This window comes from Pleurodeles waltl, chromosome 12, assembly GCF_031143425.1.
Source record: "Pleurodeles waltl isolate 20211129_DDA chromosome 12, aPleWal1.hap1.20221129, whole genome shotgun sequence".
NCBI lineage: Eukaryota > Metazoa > Chordata > Amphibia > Caudata > Salamandridae > Pleurodeles > Pleurodeles waltl.
The window spans coordinates 566,198,209-566,223,583 of record NC_090451.1 but is presented as its reverse complement, the minus strand read 5'-3'; the positions used below and the strand labels follow the sequence as shown (position 1 = coordinate 566,223,583).

Here is a 25,375-nt window from a genome sequence, read left to right as displayed (position 1 = left end):
TTCTGCACTGAACTTTCAGTGGCAGCTGTGCTTGAGCAATGATGGCTCCTTTGGGGGGAGTGTAGAAACAGATCAGCGAATATGACTCATAACTTAAAGGTGACACAGTACGAACAATAAATCAGTGTCCAGTCAAATACTTGCTTTTATGCAAACAAAAGAAGTGTTTTATTACTCACTCTACACATGCAAAGGTAAACGACATTCATAAGGACCAACACAATTCCCCTCAACATTGGGTGGCAGCATCCAGGGAATGCACCCAATAAGTCATAACTAAGAGTTCCTATTTGACTCTTCAGGATTTTAGTCAAAAGTGCCTATGGTGCTGTAGCACCATTAGCAGCAAGTCCCCCGGGGCCCAACTGGCTGGGTTCATGTCTTACCCACTGTTGAAGCATGGAGGAGTTCAGCAGAGCAGCAGGTGCCCTCAGAGTGGGCACCCATGAGTCCTGCTCAGTTCGGAGAAGTCAGATGCTTGTGGCCCACACAGCAGCACCTGACAGCACATGTTCTCTCTCCTAAGGGGCGTTGCCGGATTCCTCAGTTGTCGGAGCAGGTCCCAGCTTCCAAATATGTGACAGTTAGGCTTTACCTGGTGCAGAGTTGGGGATCAGGGGTACTGGTGAATCCTTTCTCGCTCCCAACTGGAACCCAGTGAGCGTTCGACGGCGTAAAAAACGTGTTCAGCAGCGCACAGGTCATAGTCTCAGACCCTCATTCAGGTAACGACCTAAATCCTTTGGCACATTGGTACCAGCAGCCCCTCTTGGCATTCGGGGTTGCTGTGGTACTTGGAAAACATATGTGCCAACTTTCTTGGTGCAACACCCACGGCCCCTCTCTGGCACACAGGGTCACCGCAGAGTGGCAGTACGGGTCAGCCCAGGCCCGCACATCGCTTCACTCTCAGCTCAGCCTCCTCTGGCCTTCTCCTGGCATACAGGGGGATTTCAGAGCCAACAAGGCACATGGGCAACAAATCTACCAGTGCACAGCCTCAAACCTCGCTCACGGAATCCACTGGCAGGGTTCCCCACTGGACCTTGCTCCCTTCAACACCCTCCTCTTCCTCACAGGGGACTCTAGGCTTGGAAAGCACTGGTGCTTTATGCTCTAGGGCAGGTGATCTTGGTTTCCTGTGTGATATCTTCTCACCCAAGTTGGGAGATTAGCAGGCCTTTGCCCCCAGTCCTGGTCACAGGCAGAAGTCATGCAAAGATTCCTTTTCTCATACAGCCCCATCTGGTTTCTCAGCAGATAATAAATTTTGGGGTCTCAACCTCCTCTTCTTATAGTACATTTCTAGACACCAAAATGTAATTTAGGGTCTGAGTCTTTGATGTTTTATATTGAGGTTCTGATTTGTTTTTGCTATGCACAAGGATGTCTGTTGGGATGGAGCTTATAATGGGACAGAATGGTGGGAGGGATTATTATTTTGGGGTCTCCACTAACATAGTGAGGGGACCTATAGATGACCTAAACAGAAAGAATGTATCATGCTGAACGTCTTGGTGGTTGTCCCATTGTCCTAGGACCACAAAAAATGTTTTTAAAAGAAATGCTTGCGAAGCATTATGGGAGTGCAGTGAATATTGTAGTATCGGCTCTCCAGGGGAGTGTTGTGGATTCTGGTATTTTTTTATGTAAAGCATTTAGCAATTTTAAGTGTTTTTGGGTAAGCTATGGAGCATGAAGGGGAGAGTCAAAAGAAATGACTCTTATTAGGTAACAGTGTGAACAATGTGACCAGCACTCCAATACCACTGATGGAGTTTTGCACTGTTGGCGCTGTGAGAGCCATGGCTGCCATGATGCACGAAAGGGAGGGATAAAATAAAAAAATAGTTCACCCATGCTGAAGAATATCACCAATCGTGCAATTATCCACATAACAGGGGCAGTCTGCAAGGCGGTAACAGAACCCACCCCAAGGTGGAACAAACATAAAGCAATTACCAATGACATCAAAGGTTTTTTAAAAGGCAAGCCCACAAATGAGTGAAAGACATGGGTGTGAGGTGGGCATGGTAAAAAGCCCATAATACTTACAACAGATCACAGTGCTTGCGCTCTCGACCTAAACGCTCAAAAGAGAACTGATACCTGCTTTATGGAGAGTGTTGTGATGATTATTGAGACACAAAGAACACAAATAGTGATATTAATACACTTACAGTGAAAGTAGTCAGGTAATTCTCGAAACAGAAAACTCCAGAAGAGCCAGACTCCTTCAGAGTATGATGAAAAAATGAGTAATGACAGACCTGTGGAACGCGTAATAAACTCACTGGGAATGGCTACATGATTAGATCTATTAGAGCCGAGTTGTTGCCAGCAGTGGCGTTGGAACAGTTTTCAGAGGTGATGCCGCTATCAATGTGAATTCCCCCAACTCATGGTGAGTATGAAAAATTCAAGAGTCACTAAGTACAAGTGTGCCACGTTCAGTGCTTAATTTGATCCTGAGGGGCACTTTTTTTTCCACATCCGATATTCCCAGAGAGCAAAAGAGAAAAAGAAAACAAATTCGAAACACTAAGGAAGACAAATACAGAAAAAAAACATCTCAAAGGGGAAAGAAGTTAAGCGCAGGAGTCCGATGCAGACGCAGTGAGTATCTAGTAGTGCATGAAAGAGGCCGAAGTTTAATTGCACCGGCTGTAGACTTTTGAGCAGGAGCTTCGGGCACCGCACTCTTTCATTTACAAATTAAGCTCTGCTATGCCTATTCAGCGGGCGAATGGGGGTGACGGGGGATATTTAGCAGGTGGTGCATTTTGAAGCACACTGTCACAAATATATTTTTAAAGCAAGATAGTAGCTCACTATCATTTACAGAGAGTCCATTTTTCAATAAAATGGCCACTAAATTTGCACAGAAATACAGTTTTACTGATAAAAAAAATCTACATAGCTCAGAAGCGATTGAGTTTTAGAGAATAATTATATTTGCACATCACAAAACATCTAGATTTTCTTTTGATCCTATTAAAATCTGTTTTCATCGCAATTAAGGATTACACAAAAGCGTTTCTTATGTGCTTTGCTAAATGCTGATGTATTTTGAAATATTCGCACAGTTCATTGATAGGCATTTAAATTATGGTGTGTGTTAGAAAAAGTACACCCTTTCCTTTTACACCAGCAAGAATGTCACATATTTCATTTTGCAAAACAGTCTCACTTTGCAAGTCAGAGAAAGATATAGATATAAACAACAATTTCCATGTTAAACAAGCATTTGCAATGCAATGGGTCTCCCATTTACTTGAGTTAAAGCTGTTAGCGTTGTAAACTCCTAATCCGACTTTTCTTGCCACATAAACTGAAAATTAAAAAAGAAAAATAGGTTCACATAAGCGAACCGAAGGACACCATGAGCACAAAGCAAATACACAAAAGGAACCATAAGTTCGCTCGCAGCGAAACGTATGGGCAAAAGTGCAATTATCCATGTAACCGGCAAAAGTGCAAATATCCATGTAACAGGGTAGATGTCATACAAAGCGATATACTAATGCCCGGTGAGATCACGCTGCCTACGAAATAAAGAGAAAAAATAGTGCAGAAACCATACGGAAAACATGGAGCCTCACATGTTTTCAATAGTTCGATGTGCTTGAGCCGGGCTAAACACCGGAAAAGGCATGACGTATGCATGCCTTTTATGAACTAAATCAAGCTTCGTTTAAAAGGCAAGCCCACGAACCAAACTGATGGGCTTGACATGGGCGTGATTAAAAGCCCAAAGAGAGATTACACCAGGGACAGAGCGCTTCACGCTCGACCCTGAAAAGGTAGCAATACAACACCACAAATCCTTTGTCTTACCACATCACATTGTGTTATCACAACCAAATATTTCAGCGCATCAAGATAAATCTGAATGCTGAAACACAAAATAAAACTCACTAAAAAACTTCTCCCAGCAAGCAATGTAGTATGCCACAATCATATTCCAATTTATACCGAACAGACAAACTCTAATCTGTGTATTAAAAGGAAAAAAGTTCAGGCTCCTTTGTGAAGCAACAAAGTTGGAATCCTGAAATCATTAAACGCATTGTGTTCATTCATCCTGTATACCATCTGTATGTTTAAAACATAGCAGACCACAATCTGCCAATCAAGTGATACCCTGAGAGGTATGGAATAATGCTACATTTATATTTGGCAGCGCTAGCATTTTCCGATCGTATTGCGCAGTGTCCCGAGTAAGCACATAAAACACATCAGTGCCCAAACAAAACAAAGAGCGCAGTCATTCATCCTGTTCTCGATAACATTAAAGACTAACTAATAACTATACAAAATAGTTTACAATACTCTAGCACAGTATTCGGAGATAAACGATAATATTACACTCCTCAGATACCACTGTTCAAAATCACACATACAAAGTTTAACACACTATATGCAATGATGTGTCATTGACCGCATCACACTCAGACCACACTCAGAGACATACCTACGATATAAGTAGAAAGGAAAAGTCACAGGTATCTGTACAGAGCCACCCGAGCTCTCCAATACTATGTTGCAAATTGTGGGAATGAGGGCCGGGCCTAGATGCCAAGTGTTAAATAAAGGTAGCACTGTCGACCCCGGCAGTCACTGCATTACGGAGCAGCATCGTGTGTGTGTCTTTGTTTTCCTGCGGCCCTGCGACTCTGCGCCACAGGTCGCACCACAATTCATGAGAGGCAGAATATTCCCACTGAATTTTAATGGTCCACCTCACAAAGCACACAAAACCCATATCGTACTCAGGGCTGTGTCAACATACTATAACTCCGAGAAATAAAATACGCAACAAAACAAAGAAAAAATATACACCTCAATATTAGTAGTATCACAAATCCACATACGTACAAGCCAATATGTCCTATATTGTGCTGTCCCCATTTCCTGAGACTAAAAGGTTAGCTAGCAAACACTTATAGCGGTAATGATCATATTGCCTCAACTCAAATTCTTGGAGCGTGAAAAGGAGAGCACTCAAACTTCCGCGTGCGCGATCGGTGTGTGCGTCCTGCGCCATGTCGGTATCCATATTTATTCCAAGATATCGTTTCATCAAGACTAAAGACAGACTAAGACAACTCAAGAATAAAACGAGCCGACGGGCGCCATTAGCAAAAGAAACAAACTAGCAAAAGTACAATTATCCATGTGACCGAGTCAACGTCATGCAAAGCGCTCGACTACTGCCCAGCGAGATCACACTGCCTATGAACTAAAGAGAAAAAGTAGTCCACAAACCATACAGAAAACATGGAGCTGCGTTTGTTTTCAGTAGTTGGCTGGTGTGCTCGAGGCGGGCTAAACACTGGAAAATGCATGACGTATGCATGCCGTTCACTAATGAAATCAAGCGAATTGTAAAAGGCAAGCTGATGAACCAACCAAACTGATGGGCAGGACATGGGCGTGGTTACGACCCGGTAGAGAAATAACAACAGGGACGAAGCGATTTGCGCTTGACCCTTAAAAACATAAGCGGCAATTTGTCAGAAGACAGAGCCTGACACTTAACCTTTATCTTTGAATGCACATCAGATGTGACAAGGTAAAAATAAAATGTACAGACATCTTTATCGCACATTTACCTTACGAACTCCAGCATGGTTACTTCTGGGGGCGCTTCAGCACCCAGGGCCCTTGCTTCAAGTGCCTATGATTGGAAATTACTCCCTACGTGATTTAGATTAAAGCAGAGATGTTGTCAGCTTGCTCGGTTGTAAAGTCTCGGAAGGGATTAATCCTCACTAGTGCTAGATTCCTCATAAAGTTGCTAATTTAGATAAAATCCCTCCTACATATCAGATTCTTACAGCTATCAGAGCCCCAGCAGATACTTGAACTATACTTTCCAATAAGCATACCATGAGAATTGAAGTCTCATTTCAACAAACAAAATTGTGTGGTATGTGAAACTGCTTTGGTCCAACAGTTACTCACTGGTAATGACATAAATACATTACTTGATGCTGTACTTGCAGGGAATTTAGAATTGATTCAATTGGACGACGCAAAAGATCAGTAGTCGCTTTACTTGAAAAGTCTGATATTTAAATCAAAGAAAGCCTCACATACATCAGTTTTTCTCAGACAGATGTCAGGCTGAAGTACTTAAGGTGCGATAAGGGCACAAATGAGAAAGCTTTGATAACACTTTCGGGTAAAGACTCATATCTAACCACAGATTCCTCACCTTTCGAAGGTGTCAGACTGTATCTGGAAACTTTTGAGCAGTACCACTGCATGCCGATGGATGGTAATGTACAGCTTTGCACCAATTCTGTTCTGCTCTGGGAATGGCGAGGGGGGCCCATATAGGCTCCATGCCCAAACGCAGAGGTCAGTTGCTATCAAGGATGTTCGCACCCCCTGATACAATGCCCCATCAGCAAATTGGCTTTGACCAGTGTGCAAATTCCTAGATTTGGGATTTTATTTTTGGATGCAGTCCAACTGACAGCACAGGGAGTATGGGTTACTTAGTGAGGAATCTGGAGGTTATACAGAATCTCTACCAGAAATAGCACTACCAAAGGTAGGTAAGTTGTTCTGCTATAGGCTTCTAACCTCAGATTCATCACCTACTGAATATATACCAGAGCAGTACCTATTAGGATTACTACTTCAAATCTGGGTCAACAAAATTTACATGGATAGATCTGAACCACAATTTTCATGCAATACCAAGTAATATGGATTCACCATGGGCTCCGACCTCACACCTTAAGGAATAAATTGCCACGAAACCCAAGACAGATTGTAACTCTGTTAAAGAAAGTGAAACTGTTATTCCCAGAAAGCTACATCAAAACTACTGTTCAATCATTGATACTTTTGCTTCTAGATGGTGATAATGTGCTCCCAGACCACAAACTGGCCCTTCTGAAGGCCGTCCTATATGCCACTGCCACTGAATACCACATCAATGGCTAAGTAAGCGGCCTGCTGCCAAGAATATACTTTGTTCATAACTGATTTGTTTGTGGTGAATGACCAAGGCGCAATACAATACAGGCAACACAGTTACTTTGTTTTTCATATGGACCTGGTTCCGTTAATATAATACATTAAGGCTATGTGTACATCAAGAGAATCCAGAGCACACAATCTGATATACCTTGAAGGTCTGCAATGAAAGTAGGTAATTGTGCTCCACATTCTAAACCCTTCAAAGGCTTTAACCACTGGATCTTTAAAAACAGAACTATGGCTGTTCTTTAAATAAGCTGTACAGACAGAGATGTAGGCGAAACCACTCTGTTTAACATGAGCAAATACTTTACAATATTAGCAGATGTACTATTCAATGCATTAATAGATACTGTAGCACAATAGGAAGTAAAACTTGGTGTTATTGATTGATGTGCTTTTGTTACTACATTCTGACATTTCAGAGGTAGGTGAAAACAACCGAATTCTAGCCCTTCAGGAGCCAAATCGTAAAACCAAGACTCTCAGGATTGGAATGCTATATGTTGTGGATACCTGGAATGTTGGGCACTGTCTAGAATTTACAGGTTATCCAAGTTCCAGGTGATGTCACTGGAACTTGGAGAGAACTGACAGTTGTGGAGAAGTGAAGACGTGTTTATGTTTGCTGTGGGTTGGTGGTATCTAATAAAGCTCTTCCACAAAACTACCTGTGTGAGCTTAACACTGGCGATGAGGGCATCACCACCAACCCAGAACCCACGGATTTCTCACCTGTTGGCATCTGTTCTGGTCGAGGTCAGCTGTTGGAGGTTCCCAGCTTGGAAATATTCGTAGTAATCGCAGTGGCGAGGTCCAGACTACACTGATTCTACATCTTTCAACTTTATTCATCACCGATGGCAGATGTAGATTAATGGCAGCACCCCTGCTGCTGTAGTATCGTCAGACCGGAATCCCTGGAGGCCTGCGCTAGAGTGGTACAGTACTGTCTTCGTGTTTGGCTCTGGCTATGTTTTTATTAGGGATCTATTTTTACTAAGTTTGTTTTTTCCTTGAGATCCCTGTTTTTTTTCCTTTCCGGGTGCGCGAGCTTAGTAACGGCTCCTTTTCTTTTGGAGCGCGAGAAACACACGCATGCAGCCATAGCGACAGCCAACAGCTTCTCCCATTGTGGGAGGAGCGCAAGGAGCTGCACACGCAACCATAGCGACGCGTCTCCTTTTCCTGAAGAAAAGGCGTGTGCGTGTGTGTGCAGGCTTCGCGAGGAGGCTCCTTCCTGTATTCGCATCGCACTTCCTGGAGAGCACTAGACCGCATCTTCGCAAAGAGCCAAGAGTTTTTTTTCCTTGTGTTTTGCATCACACTTCCTGAGGGACACTAGTCCGCAGACCTAATTTCTTAAGCCTCCAGATTCTTCCTGTGTTTCGCGTAGTACGCTTTCTTTGAAGCATTAGACTGCGGATTACATCTTGTTTACGTCTGTGTGTGATTTTGTTATAGAATTTTCACTTTTATGTGAAATTATATCCTGGAGATGTTTGTACATTAACATTTCTATTTTCTGGTGCTCATTCTGGGTTTACCTCAGATTCTTAGTTGTTCTGTCTCCAACTTGGATGTGAATATATTGATGTATATTAGAATTTCAATATTTTATTTCATCTGTTATCCTGTTCCACATCTTGCCTGTATCATTGTCTTAGGTATTGTTACTTTTAATAATTTTGTGCACATAGTGAGCTCATAATGGCTACTCCTATGATGACTCAACCGCCTCCCTTTTTGTCTGATAAGGGAGACCCCATTCTTCCTTGGAAACGTTGGAAGAATCTATTTGACTCTTACTTATTAGCAATTGGGGGGGGGGGGGATTTTCTTCTGCTAGGAAACAAGCTATTTTGTTGCACAATTTGGGAATTGAAGGTAGGTATATTTACGATTGCCTTGAAACCCTACCTGTAGGAGGGGCAGAAGGAGAGCCTAGAGATGTTTATGAAATGTCAGTAGCGATCTTAGCTGCGCATTTTGAATCCAAGCTCAATGTTGTTTTGGAAAGGCACAAATTTTTTGCAAGATCTCAAGGGAAGTCTAAAAGTGTGGGAAACTTTGTTGCAGCATTACGCACGTTAGCATGTACATGTGACTTTGGCGATATCACAGATTCCCTCATTCGTGACCAATTAGTCCGTTGTACAAACAATAAGAGGGTTCAGGAAAAGTTATTGACGAAAAACCCTGATTTAAAAGAAGCCATTGTTATTGTCGAGGGAATGGAAAGTACCAGCAATTGGATTAAGGAGATGAATGACCATGAAGATGACAAATTGTGCATGGTCCAAGCACCTCAGATTCGGGAAGAGATTTCTAGAATCAACGACGACAGCAAAGCCCTAGTACCCACCCTAGGAAAAAAAAGAGAAATTAAGCATCAACGTTGTTATCATTGTGGCAACTCTGGACACACGGCAAACAGTCCAAATTGTTTTGCACGGAATTCCCTTTGTAGGAATTGTGGAAAAAAGGGCCACTATGCCAGAGTCTGCAATGGTGACAAATGTAACATAGATTCTGTGTCTGACAATGTTAGCAAAATGGTTTTGTGTGTTCAACCTGATATTAATTAAATTGAGAACAATGGTAACATGGTGGATATAGGGCCTGTCGTCATGCCTGAGTGCGTCATTACGCTTGATGGTAAAGCAATTACAGTTTTAGCAGATTCAGGATCTCCTTACACCATGGTGGGTGAAAAGAACTGGCAAGAGATTTTTGGGGAGGCTTTCCAGTCTCTAATTGTACCTGATATAAATCCTGTTAGTTATGGTGGCACTAAGATAGATGTAATTGGGTACAAGGTCATGAGGATTCAATTTCATGATAAATCCACTATGGGGAAGGTTTATGTAGCGAAGCGTGGCAACAATTTACTAGGTTGGCGTCACCACCGTGACATGGGAATCAAGTTAGATCCCAATTCTCAGTGTCAGTTTATGGTGGTGAGTGAAGATCTTGAAATTCTTAAGGAGTTTCCCAAGTATTTAGTGACAGGTTAGGATGTCTGACTAACTTTGAACATAAGATTATCCTTAAGAAGAATGCTATTCCATCTGTGCACAAGGTGAGGAGGGTTCCTAAGCTAATGCTAGAACCTCTTAGAGCAGAATTGAACAAGCTTTTGAATGCAGGTGTAATTGAAGAGATAGTCATCTGAGTGGTTGGCTCCCATTGTTCTTGCACCAAAAGACGGCGGTAAACAGATCCGCATGTGTGTGGATCTGAGAGATCTTAATAAACACATATGGGTGGATCGTCAACCCTTGCCTAACATTTCTGAAGAGTTATCAGGTCTGGGTGGATCAAAGGTGTTTAGCGTATTAGACCTATTGTCAGCTTATCACCAAATCATTTTACATCCAGATTCCAGGCATCTCATGTCATTTGTGACACCTCTGGGAGCCTACCAATTTTTAAGAATGCCTTTTGGCTTGGCCTCTGCAGCCGCCTGTTTTCAGCGAATCATGAAGAAGATCTTAGAGGGAGTCTCTGGTGTCCTATTTTTCCAAGATGATATCATGGTCCATGGCAGTACTATAGAAGAACATGACAAGATTCTTAGAGAGGTTTTAGGCAAGCTGGCCTGTTCGGGCCTTACTGTTAAGAGGGAGAAATGTAAGTTTAGAGTCTCTTCTGTAACTTATTTGGGCCATACTGTCTCCGGTGAGGGGATTAAGCCTAAGTTGGAGTTGGTTGATTCTATTATCCGACCACCTCAACCCAGAGACAAGGATGGAGTAAGATCCTTTTTAGGTCTTGCTGAGTACTATTCTAAATTTATTGCCAATTTCTCGAGTGTGACACTACCCCTTAGATCTCTCCTGAAGAAAGGGTGTGAATTGGTTTGGACTGACGAGTGTACAGCGGATTTCATTTTTGTGAAGGATTGTATTGGGAAGATGCCTACTTTAGGACATTTTGATACGCATGCCAAAACCTTTTTGTACACAGATGCCAGTATTAAGGGACTGGGAGCAGTATTGATCCAAAGGGTTAACCAAGAGGAGAAGGTAATTGCCTTTGCTTCTCGATCCCTCAAAGGAGCAGAACAGCAGTATTCTGTGATAGAAAGAGAGGCACTTGCGTGCATGTGGGCGGTTAAGCATTTCAGGTTCTATTTGTGGGGTTTGCCCTTTATTGTAAGAACAGATCACAGACCCCTTGTTCAAATATTTTCTTCTAGGAAAGGGGAAGAATTGACTCCCAGGATAAAAAGGTGGGTTGAAGGATTAATGGAATATAATTTTTCTGTTGAATATGTGCCTGGCCCAAAAAATATGGTAGCTGATTTCTTGTCCCGAACATCGGTTGATTGTGATGATGAGTCTGAAGATGAGGTGGAAGTTAATTGGGTGAGGGAGATGGCCATATGCGAAGATGAATGGAAGACTGCTGTCACTCAGGATTCCGATAGACGTGATCTTACCAGATTCATTATAAGTGGTTGGCCTGAGTTCAAGAATGTTTCTGATTCTCTAAAGGGGTACTGGAACGTAAGAAATGAGCGGTCACTAAGTGGGGGTGAATTATTTCGTGGTACTAAATCTATACCTCCTATAAGTCTGAGGAGCAAAATTGTCAATTTGGCTCATGAGGGTCACTTGGGCAGGAATTTGACCAAATCTAGGCTAAGAACAGTTTATTGGTGGCCAGGGTTAGACAGAGATGTTGCAGCTGTGGTCAAAGATTGTTTGACTTGTGCAAGAAATGACAAAAGCAAAGTGGTGTCTAAATCTCCACTTTCACCTGTTGCGGTTCCTGATAAGCCTTGGGTGAAATGAGGTCTTGACTTTATGGGTCCATTCCATCTCTTACCAGCTAATGAACGATATGTTATGCTCTTAGTACATTATACCTCGAAGTGGGTAGTGACTAAATGTGTGAATGTTGTGGACACTAGAGCTGTGATTGAGTTTTTAAAGGAAGAATTCTCGCGTGAGGGTGTACCAAGTCATTTAATCACAGATTATGGTGTACAGTTAACTTCTCAGGAGATGAAGTTCTTTTTAGATTCCCTAACTGTTATACATCTGAAAACAGCATTGTATTTACCTCAAGCTAATGGCCTTGCTGAACGCATGAATAGATTGGTAAAATCTTGTGTCCAAGAAGCAATTGATACTAGAGTTTCCCTGATGGATCTTTTGAGGGATCTATGGTGGGCATATCGCAATACCCTCTATTGTATCACTGGTATCGCTCCTTTTGAATATATGAGGGGGAGGTCAGGTTGTACCAAAATGTCCCCTGCTTGGTTTAGAAATAGATTTGGTCAAGGAGATCTTGATCTAGAGAAACTCAGTAGGGCGTCTAGTTGTAGAGAGAATTATCAAAATAAGTACAAATTGAGGTATGATGACAAACATGGTGTTTCAAGGATTAAATGGAAGGTTGGTGACATGGTGTTGCTGAAGGATCCCAGGTTCAAGACCAAGGGCAGGTCAAACTTTAAAGGTCCATTCTGCATTAAAGAAGTCAGGAAGAATGTGGTGGTCCTTGACAATGGAGATGTGTGGAGTATGTCCAGAATAGTGAAATGGAATAACCGGGTGGCAAATTTTCCTGTCTCGGAAGATGATCACCTCCCGAGTGAACCTGAGCCTAAGACAGCACCATGCACCAGAGCTTCTAGATCACGCTCCAGCCCAGTGTGGTTGAAAGATTATTTATCTTACTAATTTTTACAACTTTGTTATTATTTACCTTTGTGCATTAGAGACTTTGTTGTTTTCATTTTGTACAGCCATTGCCGTGTTACAATCTTTATCCTTCTAATTACTTTTCTTTCCTGTTCTTTTCGTTGTGTATGTAAAGGGGATGTGTTGTGGATACCTGGAATGTTGGGCACTGTCTAGAATTTACAGGTTATCCAAGTTCCAGGTGATGTCACTGGAACTTGGAACGAACTGACAGTTGTGGAGAAGTGAAGACGTGTTTATGTTTGCAGTGGGTTGGTGGTATCTAATAAACTCTTCTACAAAACTACCTGTGTGAGCTTAACACTATACCTGCCCCTTATGCTATATGAAAACATCTGCTGGGTGTACCATGTGTGTTGAGCCAATGCAAGGACAATTTATTAGTAGCGCTGGTGTCTGACACTTTGTTCCTCATTACATACAAAATGAGAAGGAGAAGCACAAAACACATTTTCGTTATTAATCTATCCACATGGCATTCCTCTGAAACCATGGCTGTGGATGCCTGAAGCCCAAGCTTTGGCATTTTGTGTTGTTGTTTGTGGCAAACAGTTTAAAGAAAGGTATACTAATGAATTGTAAATCGAAGGCAACAATGGCATGGGACCTCCTGCAGAGCCTCTGAATGTACGAGGTTCCTTCTAAAACTTAACAATATTAAATAGGAGTGACACCCTCAGAGGACCAAAAGTAAGTAGTGAATGTAATATTTTATGCTCGTATGGACCTTTTTAGTATTTGCACACATTGCAAATATGTGTTTCATAACTTAAACAATCTTAATGTAACTTCATCACGGCAGGTAAACGGAATGAAATAGATTTGCCTGGGGTAAGATGTGTGACTGCGCATTAGTAAAGAATTCACAATATTCTAAGGTGTTCTCACCTCCACATTGTGTTGAGGGAGATTTCCCAGTTTTGGATGTTAAAGCACCTCTGGATGAAGTTCCTATCCATGTGTCTACTGACTGGCCCTGCTCAGATCTGCAATCTCACTTTCCAGCCCTAGAAGGTATTTAGCTAGTAGAAAGATTTTCCGAGCTTCTGCCCAGTGCCTTGTTATCTGTACAAATAAGAAATGTCTGTCAATAAAAAGATGTTTGAAATGCGTTTAGGAATAGAAAGACCACAATTAACTCTTGGATATTGATTTACTTTGTTGAAGCCCTATTAGATCATTGTCCCTTTACTGTCAGGAAGTATAAACGTGTCACGCACCCTATTAGAGACACGTACAATTGTGTTAGCTGTGACAGATTCTGCAAATTATGCGCCCAAAACTAATTTCTCCTGTTTCACCAAATCAACTTGCGTGTTGCCTTACCTTGTTGTAACCAGCTAGAAAACTAGATCTAACCAGCCCCCAGTTACTTGATTCAACTGATGTGTTAAAACCTTCTGCAATTGTTGCATTTGCTACACAGCAAAGGGTACCTACCAATTCAACATTAGAGGTATCATGCCTGACAATTTAATTTTCTTCCTTGTTGTCAAAGACTGGCGTCCAGTTAAAGAAAAATTGGCAGTGTTGGACTGGAAAAAGAAATTAGACTCGTACACCAAAATAAAAGTGTGTAAAGACAGGCAAATTATGCTTTGCAAAGTATGGGAGACTGCGCTGATTTGTGCTTGCTGCAGACAAGGTTTGAGGATATATCAGGGAAATGAACACTAAAAACTGGCCCACCAGGACCACAAAACATTCCCACAAAAGGCCAAACAACTACAGGCAATACTTATGAACGCACTGTCAAGTCAGACTTCAAAATCCATGTGGCTTAATGACTGCCCTTCTCCCTTGCGCCCCTAAAAACTCAGCCTCAAGAAGCTGGATAAAGAAACAAAATGGCCACAACTGTGTGGAGGGCCAGCATTTGTTGTGAAAGAACACAACTTCTGCCCAGTCAAAACATGTACTCCTGGCTCCCAACACATGGACGGAACCAAAGTGCCTTTTAAAGTGATGCTCACCTAATTGTCTGGCAACAGCTATACTGCCAAGCCAAACCATAACAACCACTGGCAAAGCCCATAGGTCTTGCGTATGGGAGAGCTACTGGCTTTGGCAATGTATATTTGTATCGTGGCACGCCAGTGCGGCTACTGTTCAGCATGGCTAAAGGTTAGTGGTGTGGAGTGTCGTAGAGTGGAATGGGGTAGTAGAGTGTCGCAGAATGGTGTAGGAGGAATAGAGTGTTATAGAGTAGAATATGGGGAGAAGCGTGTCAGAGTTGAGTAGAGGAGAGTTCAGTCGTTCAGCGGGAGACAGTGTCATAGTGGAGTGGCGTGGGATGGAATAGAATGGAGTGGATTGAGGTAGTGGGGTGGACTGGAGTACAGTAGGGTGGACTGGAGTAGAGTGGGGCGCACTAAATGGAGTGGGGTGGATTGGAGTGGGGAGTAAGAGGGTGAGGTGGATAGGCGTGGAGAGGATATAAGTGGTGCAACTAGATTGGATTGGGGTGGGGTGGGTGGATTGGAGTGATAGGACTAGGGTTGGGTGAATTGGGGTGGGGTGGACTGGACTGAGGGTTTGGATATGGGTGGTTTTGAGTAGGGTGAATTAGCCTGGAATGGATTCGGATGGAATGGATTCACTGGACTGCAGTGGGGTGCACTGATCTGGAGAGTGGTGGATTGGATTGTGGTGGACTGGAATGAAGGGACTGGAGTGGGTGGATTGGATTGGACAGGGGTGGATTGGAGAGGGGTGGAGTGGATTGGAGTGGAGTAAGGTGGGATTGAATAGGGGTTGGGGTGGGCTAGATAGATTGGAGTATGGTGGACTGAGTTGGGGTAGAGTGGGATGGACTGGACTAGAGTGGAGTGGGGTTGATCTGGACTGGTTGTGGGTGTGGTGGATAGAAGCGGGGTGAACTGGACCATAATTGGAGTGAGATGAACTGGACTGGGGTGAAGTGGGGTGGACTGGAGTGGGGTGAAATTGAGTGGGGTGGTTTGGATTCGGTGGGGTGGATTGGGATGGACTGAGTGGGGTTGGCTGGAGTGGGGTGGAACTGAGTGGGGTGGACTGGATTGAGTGGGTAGGACTAGACTAGGTTGGTGGATTGGGGTGGAATAGATTGGGGTGGGGTGGGGTGGACTGAAGTGGGGTGGGTGGGATGGACTGGAGTGGAACTGATTTTTTGGAGTGGGGTGGATTGGAGTGGAGTAAAATGGATTTGAGGAGGTTGGATTGTGGTGCATTGGACTGGAATGGGGTAGACTGAACTGCAGTGGACTGGATTGGATGAGAGTGGATGGATTGGAATGGTGTGGGGTGGATTGGGAGGTGAGGATAGGACTGGTGTGGGGTGGATTGCATTGGGGTGGGTGGAATGGGTTGAATTAAGGTGGTTTGTAGTGGAATGGATTGGACTGGAGTGGAGTTGATTAAGGTGTGCTGGAGTGGGGCCGGATAAGGTGAATTGGATTGGAGTGGGATGGATTGGAGTGGGATGGATTGGGGTGGGGTGGACTCAACTGGGGTGGTGAGGATTGGACTGGAGCACAGTGGGTTGGATTGGGGAAGACCAGAGTAGAGTAGAGTGGACTGGAGTTGGGTGGATTGCAGTAGAGTGGGCTGGGGTAGAGGACTGAAGTACAGTGTGAAGAAGTGGAGTTCAGTGTGGTGGACTGGAGTAGGGTGGAGTGTGGTGGACTGAATGGATTGGCTTGGATTACGGTGGTTTAGACTGAAACAGGGTGGACTGGTTGGGGTGGATTAGACTGGAGTGAGGTGGACTGGAGTGTGGTGGGTTGGACTGGATTTGGGTGTGGTGGGGTGGATTGTACTGAGGCTGGAAAGACTGGATTGGAGTGGGATGCGCTGGATTGACTGGGGTGATTTTAGTGGGGTGGACTGAAATGGAACGAGGTGGATTGGAATGAGTGGGGAGGGCTGGGGTGAAATGGATTCAGTTGGGAGTAGACTGGAGTGGAATGGACTGGAGAGGAGTGGATTGGAATGGGGTGGATTGGAGTGAATTGGACTGGGGTGGGGTGGATTGGACTGGGGTGGGGTGGATTGGAGCGAGGTAGATTAAGGTGATCTGGATTGGACTGGGGTGGATTAAGATGGATTAGACTGGAGTGGGATGGACCAGAGTTAGTTGGTTGGAGTGCAGTGGATTGGGGTGGATTAGACTGAAGTAGGGTGGATTGAATTGAAGTAGGCAGACTGGACTGGAGCGGGGTAGGCTGGAGTGGGGCAGATTATTTTGGATTTAAGTGGGGGCAAATTATTTTGGATGGGATTGGGGCAGATTGCTTTGGATTGGAGTGGGGCAGATTGTTTTGAATATGGGTGGCCAAAAATTGTTTTGGGTGGAGTAGATTGTTTTGGGTTGGAGAAGGGCAGATTGTTTCGGATTAGAGTAGGGCGGACTGGAGTGGGACAGATTGGAATGGGGGAGATTTCTTGGGATTGGAGTGGGGCATTTTGGAGTAGGTAAATTGGGAAGGTTGGAGTGTGGTGGATTGAAGTGGTTGGGGTGAGTGGTTTGGATTGGAGTGTGGCGCACTGGATTGAAGTGGGGTGGATTGGGGTGTACTGCACGATTATGTGTTAAAGCATAAATTTGGAAATTACACAGAAAGAAACAAATTCACTTTGCAGTATTTAGAACAAGATAATCCTCATCTTTTGAGAATGGCACACACGAACAAATGAAAAAGAAAATGAGTGCAAAGTGAAAAAAAGAAGACTTGGCAAACTAAAAGAAAACAGTTAACTATACAAAATAAAACACTGCAATTTCAATTGTCCTGCTAGGTATGTTTTTGTCAGTCACATGCCTTTTATTTGCAGGGCACTAGAAGTTAAAAAGAACAAGATAGTACTTCAATCATGTCTGGAGCAGTGGATGGCACTGATTAAGTTGAATTAATCAGTGCTTGGTCCTTGCTCCATACACAGGAACGGAAATGATGCTAGACCTGCAGTGACCAATTATGAGGCTGTAAAGAAGAGTGACAGGCAAGCCAACAAATGGTAAGCAACTGGTGGGATCCAAGCTCTTTTCTATATACAAGAGTGTCTCACAATCGAAATACATGCGCTAGCATATGTTATCGCAGACTCAACCCTAAAAACGGCCTGTACGGTGACCTTTTGGACCAGCCGTTCTGGCACAGCCAGATTGCCCCGTATGCATGTCCGCTCCTGGAAATCGGTCACTGAAAAGCCTACACTCTTTTCTTTGGGATATGCCTGTACTTTTGTGGAATGGATTGTGGCACCCCAAAAATCTGCAGCTGCATCGACTTTAGGTGTGTTTTATGTGGCATGCATACTGATACTGAAGCCCAGTTTGTGAAATAATGTCACTGTGGCTTGGGTATATGCAAGGCGTTGTTGGGTACATTTTCCATTTGTCAGCCATGAGAGAAAATATGAGTAATGCTTTACCAAAAAGTGCAGATAGTGGAAATATTGTGGTGCACTGGAATATATAAGTAGACATATTTGAGATACAGTCATGAAATTCCCCTTGCATCAGCTGGAGGATGACCTTTTGTAATCTCTTCTTCAATTGTATGACTAATATACAAATTTAACGTCCTCAGGTCTGGTATTGGGTATGAAGAACCATTCTTTTAGGTATTTGAAGGATAGAGTCCACCCATTTGTCTCTTCATGTCTGAAGAACTTTATTGGCAGCTCCTTAAGCAAGTAATGTAAGGATGTTATTTACTCCAGGAGAACCAGCAATGGATGATCCCTGATCTACGTGGAAGAACTGATGGAAGTTTTTGAATAAATCTGGTGCAACATCATTACTTCACTACATATAGCACGTTTGTGGTGATGTCTTTTCATGTTTGAGGGAAATCTCTTAATCAGCGACTAACAAATGTGATGTAGCCATGGGGCAGCCAAATATAAATGACTGTTTGGAAGGTGAAAACAACAAATTTGGCAGTAATGGAACTAAACCACCCTACGGGTTCTATTCTAAAATAATATCTTGGTTGTGGTGCTTAACCCTCCAGGGTTCAACTGCCAAAGAGCTCTCACAAGAAAATATCTATGAACAACACCAAAGTTGATGGAAGCAGTTAAATTTGTTTACAGTTCTTATTCATATTTTCAACTGCCACACTAAGTGCAAGTGAAGCCTAGTGTCCTTAAAATAGCCTGATGCATTTAGTGTGTTACCATTTTGTATAAAGAAATAATTTACTTTCACAAGATCAGGTTGTCCATTGGTATTTTGTTGTATTTCGATCTTTAAACCATCAATAAACATTTTTTGAAGTGAAAAAAATAATGTACCTTATCTCCGAGTATCAGTGAACTACATGTTGCAACATTTTGCCTTGAATGACTGCGAGGCGGGCTCACGCCTTATTTGGAGGCAAAACTATAACAAGATGCTGTTTAAAGGTGCTATCTGATTTCGGTGCATACTTGTTCCATGAATCATCTCCTAAAGCATCATATAAGTTCTGATCACATTTGACAGCTGGCATATGTTTTGATTGGCCTCATACACAAAATGTCAACCCTCCGAATGGGGTGCACTCTGTTTTGCCTAGTGAGCCAAAACTCCTTTAGAGGATAATCCTGTTTTCGAGGTCAACCCTCTGCATGTCTTCCCTCACCTGAATGAACCCAGGGTCATGTGTATTGAGATGAATGTTCAGGACCTTTGCCTTTAGGTGGACTTACAATGTCTTGTAACTCTTCTTGATCTAAGGAAATATGTAAATGTTTGTGGATGTTAAATCCTCTTCCTCCAGGTCTAGTTTTCCAGATGGACTATAATCCTAGATGTTAGACCTGACAGCCTTAGGGTGGTCACCCCTAACTTTTTGCCTGCCTCCCTCCACTTTTTGGATAGTGTTTTTGCTGGTTTTAAGACTCTGCACACTTTACTACTGCTAACCAGTGCTAAAGATCATATGCTCTCTCCCTTTAAACATGGTAACATTGGATCATACCCAATTGGACTATTTAATGTACTTATAAGTCCCTAGTAGAGTGCGTTATATGTGCCCAGGGCCTGTAGATTAAATGCTACTAGTGGGCCTGCAGCACTGATTGTGCCACCCACTTAAGTATCCCCTTAACCTTGTCTCAGGCCTGCCATTGCAAGGCCTGTGTGTGCAGGTTCACTGCCAATTCGACTTGGCATTTAAAAGTACTTGCCAAGCCTAAAAATCCCCTTTTTCTACATATAAGACACCCCTAAGGTATGCCCTACGTAACCCATAGGGCAGGGTGCTATAAGTTGGCAAAAGGCAGGACATGTACCTACGTAGTTTACATGACCTGGTAGTGTAAAACTCCTAAATTCTTTTATACACCACTGTGAGGCCTGCTCCCTTCATAAGCTAACACTGGGGCTTCCCTCATACATTGTTTGAGTTGGTAGCTGCTGACCTGAAAGGAGTAGGAAGGTCATATTTAGTATGGCCGGAATGGTGATACAAAATCCTGCTGACTGGTGAAGTTGGATTTAATATTACTTTTTGGAAATGCCACTTTTAGAAAGTGAGCATTTCTCTGCACTTAAATCTTTCTGTGCCTTACAATCCACATCTGGCTGGGTGTAGATGACAGCTCCATTTGCATTCACTCAAACACACCCCAAACACAGGATACTCAGCCTCACTTGCATACATCTGCATTTTGAATGGGTCTTCCTGGAATGGGAGGGTGGAGGGCCTGCCTTCACACAAAGGACTGTCACACCCCCTACTGGGACCCTGGCAAACAGGAATTAACTGAAAGGGAAACTGGTGCACTTCTAAGCCACTCTTTGAAGTCTACCCACTTCAAAGGCACATTTGGGTATATAACGGGGCCTCTGCCCCTACCAACTCAGACACTTCCTGGAGAAGAAACCTGTAACCAGAACCTGCATCCTGCCAAGAAGAACTGGCTGGCTGCCCAAAGGACTCACCTGACTGCTTTCTGTGAAGGACTGCTGCCTTGCTGTTGCCATGCTGCCTTGATGCTCTCTGGCTGTGGTGAAGAAGTGCTCTCAAGGGCTTGGATAGAGCGTGCCTCCTGTTCCCTGAAGTCTCAGGACCAAAAAAATACATCATCTCTTCAAGAAGGACTCCTTGTGCGGCAAAATTAAACGCACAGCATGCCAGAAACGACGCACAGCCTGCTCCGTGGTGAAAATGTCACGGCACGCCGAACCGTAACGATGCAGCCCAACTTCACAACAAGAAGATCGATGCAGCGCCAGCGTAGCAACCGGAAATTCGACGCACAGCCCACTGGATCGACGCACAGCCAACCCGGAACGACACAGCCTGACTTCCAGAGAGGAATCAACGCAGCGTCTGCTGTGCGGTAGAAAATTTGAAGCAATGCCCACAGGATCGACGCAGCTCCTGTGACTTCGCCCTGCCAGCACAGGAAATCCACGCATCATCCAGGGGCATCTTAAAACCCCGCAACCCGAAGAGGATCCACGACCGAGCGCCGGAAATCGACACACAGCCGTCCCTGTGTGAAAAATAAACGACGCATCGCTGTGTGCGGGCCGAGAAATGGACGCACACCCCTTTGTTTCCACGTATCTCCTCCTCTGCGGTTCTTTGCGGAGATTTTTCACGTGAACCAGGTACTCTGTGCTTGAAAGAGACTTTGTTTGCTTTTAAAAGACTTAAGACACTTTATATCACTTTTCAGTGATATCTCTACATTATCTTATTGTATCTTTGATCGTTTTGACCTGCATTTATCCAGATAAATATTATATATTTTCCTAAACACTGTGTGGTGTATTTTTGTGGTGCTATATGGTGTTATTGTATGATTTATTGCACAAATACTTTACACATTGTCTTCTACGTTAAGCCTGACTGCACAATGCCAAGCTACCAGAGGATGGGCACAGGATAATTTGGATTGTGTGTGACTTACCCTGACTAGAGTGAGGTTCCTTGCTTGGACAGGGGGTAACCCGAATGCCAACCAAAGACCCCATTTCTAACACTAGAGTTATAAAATTGGGTTCTAACTCTTTATAAACTCCCGGGGAAACCTCGCTTGCACCACTCTACTTGATGGAGGTATAGCAAGCCTATCTATGATCTTAGCAGAGACATATAGGTTTAAATTGTTAGCACACCAAATATGTTTCTTCATTGTGATCTCAAGGATTAAATACCGATTGCAGATAGAATTGTGCCAATTTAGCTTGCCAATTTGAGCAAAAACATAATGGCGTGCTTTCCATTGACAATGTCCTTCAATTCAATCTTATGCGACTGTATGTCACTGCATCACAACTATTGATGAGCTGCGACTTGCCGAATCAAGTCTTCTACGTGTGATGCTCTGCTGTCCCCTTGATGTCTAACCGTAGATAAAATATGCGTTGTGGTGCACTTAAAAAAAGGAGCATTTAATTTCAGATCCAAACCCAATGACGTAAAAAATATAAGCAGTGGCACAGTCTGCATACCACCACACTGAGTTTTGGAGGGCGAAACTAATAAATCAGTCTATGCATGCCTGGATCGAAAGAAAAAAGGACTTCAAAGAAAAAAAGTTGCAGCATTACAAAGCCATTGGTATACTGAAGCAATGCGCACAGCATGTGCTCTACAACAAAAGATGCTGCAAAAAATATTGTTTTCTCATTGAACATAGTGCTGTTCCTTCCTTGTCATTCTCTACTTATTTACTTGATCCATGTAACATTTACCTTTCTCACAAATACACTTTTGTGTCGTTCACATTTGCTTCCTCTGTGCATCGGGCATTAGTACTCACACTGCCTATTTTTAATAATGATCCTCTCTTGTTACCAGTTACATTAATGCATGCTGGTTGAGTTCCGTTTTCACTTTAGAGGCTCTAAGAGCTGCTGCAGGAGGCAAGACGTCTAGTCAAACACGTTGATGCTTTGGAGACGGTCAAAAACATTATGGCAGAGGTCTTCAAACTGGGGGGCCTCAAGTGATCCCGGGGGCGGGGGGGACCAGACTCTGGCCAAAAACAGCTTTATACAGGTAAAAGCCCTTTGCTTTAAGCAGAAGCATGTTATTGCATTTTTTTTAAAGGTAACAGTAGTTAACTACAAAGTTTAAATAGGTCTAGACATATTTAAACATTGCAATCTTTATAACATAATTGTGACAAATTCTGTGGGGCCCCAATGATTTTTATTTTTCAACTGGGGGGGCGCAGCATTAAAACGTTTGGAGACCACTGCGTTATGGTGAGTAGGGGATGTCCTGATTTCTCACGGATACCAACCAAATGTACCTATAAACGGCGATGCATATCTTTGTTTTGGTGCTATTAAATGCTATGTTGTCAACAAATAGCTCTGTTAAGGCAGGCAGGTATTTTGTCTCAAGTATTCTACTGGACAAACGGCTTACTTAAACTTCATGTAAACGAAATCTCTTCCTCCTGCTGCCGGACACTTGCCCAAGGAAACATCTTTCTCCTTATATCCAAGTTCACAGAGGCCTCGATCACCTCAGCATACGTCTTCCCCAAGAGAGCCTATTGTGACAGTCCATACCTAGCTCTCTCTGAAACCACTTGCTGCAAACTATGACATTCTGAATGTCAAAGCTAGAACCGTGACAGCTCGGAAGAAATACGACTATGACTCACAGGCACCGAGTGAACTACATTGGCTACCTGTCAAGCAGCAGATTCACATCAAAACAACATGCATAAAGCATATTATGGCACAAACAACTCTCCGCTTAAAGAGAGATTTGCCAAATAATCGTTCAACAGAAATGTCTGCTACCATTTTCGCGTGCGATTCAGTGTTCGACGGTAGGACTGGCATGAGTGAGGCTCCAGATATCTAGGTCCTAAAATCTAAGAGTATTCCTGTTCCATCAGGAACTCTTTCACGTTCAGGAAAATTATTTAAAACAGCTTTTTCTGTTAGTCTGTTGGATCTTCTATCAACGCCAAGATGCTCGTTTGAGTCTGTGTGCAAACCTAGGCTCCTAGCCGACAGTAGCCTCCCTCTACCTTTACTCATTGTTTTATTGCTTTTTATTTATTTTTTACTTTAATATTAAAGATTCACAGCGAGTCAAGAAAGCGTTACTTCTTAAAAGCACTTTTGTTTCTCTTCTTTTAAAATAAATTATTATTGTTTTATTTTATTTTTTTCAGAAATGGATCTCTATTGTTTTTCTATACATTTACACATCCTCATTCTGTCTATTCAGGCAACGGTAAACATGTTGAAGCCTCTGAAATATTTGGTACTACAATGTACTCTCTGAATTTGTACTTAATAATTTCAGGATACACTGAGCATGAATTAAAGTCAATGTACCAATATAGAAGCTTATGGCGTTATAAAGAGCTGTAGGGCCGAGTACGAGGGTTGGATGTCGGGCATAAGTGTAGCTCTGCTGGATGATCCGGAATGAATGCATTGTAGCCACCTGACTGTAGAAATAGGGACTAAAATACTATTCTCCTTGATTTATGAGTCAGAGGTTTCAGCAAATAAAAGTGGAAGCCTAACTGAGCTCATTCATGACAAAACCTTGAATATTTTAGATAGTATATGGGTTGAGCTGGCAAGTTATGTAACCTAAAAAGGAATGGGTTGATCGGTAAAATAAAGACATTGGGCTGACTAAACTGAACGCTTTCTAACATACGAGATGCTATCGTGTAAGAGAAATTTTTATTGGTTAAAGCAATAGAATGTCAGATAAAGCACTCATGTCGCTGTTGTTGCTCACTCCTGTTGCATTAATATGGAATTCAGAGATGATTTTTCTGCAACCACCTCTTAAGCGACTTTGGGTCAACGTTGTGATAAAGTAGACTCACTTGCATCTCGATTACATTTTAAATGTCCACTTCGCTGCAATTTTAACAGAGGAACCTCCTAATACAACCCATAGTGGTATCATGGCTACTTTATTACATGTTTAGTAAACTGTTAGTCAACCAACAGGACATTCTAAACACAACCATCACAGTCTTTGGACTAAAAGAAGTATTGGCATCTCACAGAAAAGGTTCACTGTCTCACAGAAAACTGACTACAACTGGGCTGATTATCAATTCCAACTCAAATACACAGTAGAAATGAATTAGGACTCGACTAGCAAAGTATTTGACATACCTTTTCATCAATTAGACTTTTGGGTGCCTCAGTTACAGCAACAACTCCAAATTAATAGTGGCAAGACAAACGCTAAAAAACAAAGAGTTAATCCCTTACCTATTCTGAAGCCAAGATATGGAACACCTAACAGACCCCCTCTCTTCCACCTTCACTCAATTATTTGTAACATTCGAATGAAGTCCCATTTTAGGAAGAAGAGGTGACTCTGTTTTCTAATGGGTTACACACATATGTATCTGGGAAGAGACCTGTTTGGCTTGGTCTGTTTTTTTTTACTGCTTACTCTAAAAAAGACGTCACATTCTCATGTAAACTATTGCATTTTCATAATTTATCCGGATGGAATGTTTTGTATTGGTATTCCTTCTCGAACGGGGTTCTGTTATTGGTACATGTGCTGTGAAGCTCGCCAAGACTGCCACATTTCTCGGAGGCTCCTGGTCGGCCTGCTGGCTTTCCATCTGCTTGCGTGGCACGGGTGGACAAGTGATCCAGAAACCTAGGCCAGGACAGCAGAAGTATAGCAGCAGCACGTTAGCAACTTAATGTGTAGCACGAAGTCTCA

The 25,375-nt window shown here is 43.0% G+C and overlaps 1 protein-coding gene across 1 annotated transcript in view; it reads right to left on the bottom strand.

The window, feature by feature from the left end:
* The window catches only part of LOC138268219 (FH1/FH2 domain-containing protein 1-like), a 1,001,023-nt gene that overhangs the window by 822,467 nt on the left and 153,181 nt on the right, over positions 1 to 25,375 (bottom strand). The window lies entirely within an intron of this gene.